This window comes from Paramormyrops kingsleyae, unplaced genomic scaffold, assembly GCF_048594095.1.
Source record: "Paramormyrops kingsleyae isolate MSU_618 unplaced genomic scaffold, PKINGS_0.4 ups32, whole genome shotgun sequence".
NCBI lineage: Eukaryota > Metazoa > Chordata > Actinopteri > Osteoglossiformes > Mormyridae > Paramormyrops > Paramormyrops kingsleyae.
The window spans coordinates 917705-922704 of NW_027325970.1; positions in this window are offsets into that span (position 1 = coordinate 917705).

Below are 5000 nucleotides of genomic sequence, written 5' to 3' on the forward strand. Positions count from 1 at the left end.
GCTAATCTCAAGGCCAGGCCGTGCCTTTGTCGCTATGGTAATGTGAAGGTCTGGGTGATACTATCATGCTAATTAGGGTTAGCACCTGGAGAGGCATTTGAAAGGCAGTGTTATGCTGATGAAATCAGGGCTGGGGAACTTCCAGGCTGATTCCTGGAACATGCTGTGCTTTGTTTAGTTTGTCTCCACCTCTGTGTATCCCTCCCCCCTTGAAACGTATAAGCTGCGCCGAGCTGAGTCTTAGTCAGACTTGGATGACTACAGCGGCGCATTGGCGAGTTCTCAGTAAAGAGGAACTTCGGCCGGAGAGATATGCCAACGTCTCCCGGTCTCTGCTTCGACAGAGGAAAACGTTTCCAACACGACCCTAGCTCCAAACCCTAAGCATAGGCCAGACGGGGCGACCATAGCTCCGAACCATAAGCGTAGGCCAGACGGGGCGACCATAGCTCCGAGCCTAGGACAAGGGCGACAAGGGTCAGCCTCCGCCCGGGGCCTACGCATAGGCCGCAGTGACGAAATTTATAAATTGTTCAGTCTAGCTTCCAACATGACAGTATATGAACTGAGAGAGATAGGCAGATTGGATTTGCAGTTGGGGGTAAAGATGGGGACATTTGTAATAAGATCAAGTCTGGGGGCCCAGGAGTCTGAGACATTGACATTTCATCTCTGTGAGCTTCCTGATCACCGGGTGGGGGCCCAAAGTAAAGGTGAATGCTAATCTCAAGGCCAGGCCGTGCCTTTGTCGCTATGGTAATGTGAAGGTCTGGGTGATACTATCATGCTAATTAGGGTTAGCACCTGGAGAGGCATTTGAAAGGCAGTGTTATGCTGATGAAATCAGGGCTGGGGAACTTCCAGGCTGATTCCTGGAACATGCTGTGCTTTGTTTAGTTTGTCTCCACCTCTGTGTATCCCTCCCCCCTTGAAACGTATAAGCTGCGCCGAGCTGAGTCTTAGTCAGACTTGGATGACTACAGCGGCGCATTGGCGAGTTCTCAGTAAAGAGGAACTTCGGCCGGAGAGATATGCCAACGTCTCCCGGTCTCTGCTTCGACAGAGGAAAACGTTTCCAACACGACCCTAGCTCCAAACCCTAAGCATAGGCCAGACGGGGCGACCATAGCTCCGAACCATAAGCGTAGGCCAGACGGGGCGACCATAGCTCCGAGCCTAGGACAAGGGCGACAAGGGTCAGCCTCCGCCCGGGGCCTACGCATAGGCCGCAGTGACGAAATTTATAAATTGTTCAGTCTAGCTTCCAACATGACAGTATATGAACTGAGAGAGATAGGCAGATTGGATTTGCAGTTGGGGGTAAAGATGGGGACATTTGTAATAAGATCAAGTCTGGGGGCCCAGGAGTCTGAGACATTGACATTTCATCTCTGTGAGCTTCCTGATCACCGGGTGGGGGCCCAAAGTAAAGGTGAATGCTAATCTCAAGGCCAGGCCGTGCCTTTGTCGCTATGGTAATGTGAAGGTCTGGGTGATACTATCATGCTAATTAGGGTTAGCACCTGGAGAGGCATTTGAAAGGCAGTGTTATGCTGATGAAATCAGGGCTGGGGAACTTCCAGGCTGATTCCTGGAACATGCTGTGCTTTGTTTAGTTTGTCTCCACCTCTGTGTATCCCTCCCCCCTTGAAACGTATAAGCTGCGCCGAGCTGAGTCTTAGTCAGACTTGGATGACTACAGCGGCGCATTGGCGAGTTCTCAGTAAAGAGGAACTTCGGCCGGAGAGATATGCCAACGTCTCCCGGTCTCTGCTTCGACAGAGGAAAACGTTTCCAACACGACCCTAGCTCCAAACCCTAAGCATAGGCCAGACGGGGCGACCATAGCTCCGAACCATAAGCGTAGGCCAGACGGGGCGACCATAGCTCCGAGCCTAGGACAAGGGCGACAAGGGTCAGCCTCCGCCCGGGGCCTACGCATAGGCCGCAGTGACGAAATTTATAAATTGTTCAGTCTAGCTTCCAACATGACAGTATATGAACTGAGAGAGATAGGCAGATTGGATTTGCAGTTGGGGGTAAAGATGGGGACATTTGTAATAAGATCAAGTCTGGGGGCCCAGGAGTCTGAGACATTGACATTTCATCTCTGTGAGCTTCCTGATCACCGGGTGGGGGCCCAAAGTAAAGGTGAATGCTAATCTCAAGGCCAGGCCGTGCCTTTGTCGCTATGGTAATGTGAAGGTCTGGGTGATACTATCATGCTAATTAGGGTTAGCACCTGGAGAGGCATTTGAAAGGCAGTGTTATGCTGATGAAATCAGGGCTGGGGAACTTCCAGGCTGATTCCTGGAACATGCTGTGCTTTGTTTAGTTTGTCTCCACCTCTGTGTATCCCTCCCCCCTTGAAACGTATAAGCTGCGCCGAGCTGAGTCTTAGTCAGACTTGGATGACTACAGCGGCGCATTGGCGAGTTCTCAGTAAAGAGGAACTTCGGCCGGAGAGATATGCCAACGTCTCCCGGTCTCTGCTTCGACAGAGGAAAACGTTTCCAACACGACCCTAGCTCCAAACCCTAAGCATAGGCCAGACGGGGCGACCATAGCTCCGAACCATAAGCGAAGGCCAGACGGGGCGACCATAGCTCCGAGCCTAGGACAAGGGCGACAAGGGTCAGCCTCCGCCCGGGGCCTACGCATAGGCCGCAGTGACGAAATTTATAAATTGTTCAGTCTAGCTTCCAACATGACAGTATATGAACTGAGAGAGATAGGCAGATTGGATTTGCAGTTGGGGGTAAAGATGGGGACATTTGTAATAAGATCAAGTCTGGGGGCCCAGGAGTCTGAGACATTGACATTTCATCTCTGTGAGCTTCCTGATCACCGGGTGGGGGCCCAAAGTAAAGGTGAATGCTAATCTCAAGGCCAGGCCGTGCCTTTGTCGCTATGGTAATGTGAAGGTCTGGGTGATACTATCATGCTAATTAGGGTTAGCACCTGGAGAGGCATTTGAAAGGCAGTGTTATGCTGATGAAATCAGGGCTGGGGAACTTCCAGGCTGATTCCTGGAACATGCTGTGCTTTGTTTAGTTTGTCTCCACCTCTGTGTATCCCTCCCCCCTTGAAACGTATAAGCTGCGCCGAGCTGAGTCTTAGTCAGACTTGGATGACTACAGCGGCGCATTGGCGAGTTCTCAGTAAAGAGGAACTTCGGCCGGAGAGATATGCCAACGTCTCCCGGTCTCTGCTTCGACAGAGGAAAACGTTTCCAACACGACCCTAGCTCCAAACCCTAAGCATAGGCCAGACGGGGCGACCATAGCTCCGAACCATAAGCGAAGGCCAGACGGGGCGACCATAGCTCCGAGCCTAGGACAAGGGCGACAAGGGTCAGCCTCCGCCCGGGGCCTACGCATAGGCCGCGGACTCTGCCAATATGTCCCAGAGGCGAATGGCCACTGCGGGGCCTCCAGCCCGGGCAGAGGGGAAGCCTCCCCGGCAGCCCCATTAACGCCTAATTGGCCAGGCGGCCCCGTCTACACTTAGTTGAGCTGGCGGCCTCATTTACATTAAGTGGACCCGGCGGCCCCATTCACACCTAGTTGATCAGGCGGGCCCGTTCACACCTAGTTGATCGGGCGGGGCCATTCGCACCTGGTTGATCGGGCGGGCCCGTTCGCACCTAGTTGACCGGGCGGCCGCATTCACAAGTACCGCAGTGGGCGGCCTCGTTTACATTCAGGGGACCTGCCGGCCCGATTGACGTCTAGTTGATCAGGCGGGCCCGTTCGGACCTAGTTGACCTGGGGGCGGCCGCATTTACATGTAGCGCAGCGGGCGGCCGCATTTACATTAACCCTCTACCGCACACAATTTGATGGTACATGATAAGAAATTATTCCACATCACTTATTGGTTAATTTTGGGACATTTTATTGATTATGTATGTACATATTTATTTCACCGCCCCCCTCTCCAAATGATCTTTTGTTGCCTAAGGGCAAAGTTGTGCAACACTGATACAAAACCACAGAGAAAATTATGTCTTCATAGATCATAATACAATGCTCAGAGAGCAATGCAAAGTAACAAAATTTTTGATGGCTTCCCATCGTGCAAGAGGCATAACATCAGCAACATGTGCAATGTGGCTACTATGGCTCCAGAACATGCGAGTAGCTGGAAGACCAAATATTGACATATGGAGCACAGTGGCAAAGAACTGTTCAAGTTCTTGAACAGTAAGGTTAAGTGGCTTGCACAGGAGAGGTAATGGTGTGACATGTTTTCCATCGAGGGGTCTTGGAAGAACTACTGTCATCTTCAGGCAGACTGTCATCGTCATGTTCCTCTTCATCACTGGTGTATTGATCGTCTATAAATATATATACATATACGTCAACAAAAATACATCAATCACAACTAAAGCTTACATGACTGTATTGGATACCCTGTCTGCTGCACACACCTTTATTTCATTTGAATGACATCTAAAAATTTATCAACACATTTGATTTGTTTATGCAAATGAGTTCAATGACAACCAGAGAAGCAATATTTTAAAACCTACTTTCACTTCTGCTCAAACCTTTCTCTGCATTCCACTCCTCCTCACTGTCACTGCAGTCTATCTCACTGTCTGATGGGATATCCCTAACATGCTGATCCTGAGTTTTACTCCCATAGGAAAATCTTGTGTCCATTTTCTGCCAAAATGCGTTAAATTAAATTAGAAAATAATTTAAAAAACATTGTGCTTACAATGTGCAAAAGTACATGCAATAATATACTAACACACTGTCAAGAAAGCCTCTTAAAATCTACCCCTTATCGCAGAACGTTGCCCTAGGGCAACGAAAACATAAGCTATATTTCAGAACATGCAAAATAAAAAGTAAGTAAATAAAACCTGGGGGAAAAAAAAAAAAACAAGGCTTCTCTACAGCTTCATAGACATGCACATATTTTTTTATCTACAGATAATGCCAATATAAATAAGGTTAATGAAGGAAGCACAGCGGGCGGCCTCATTTACA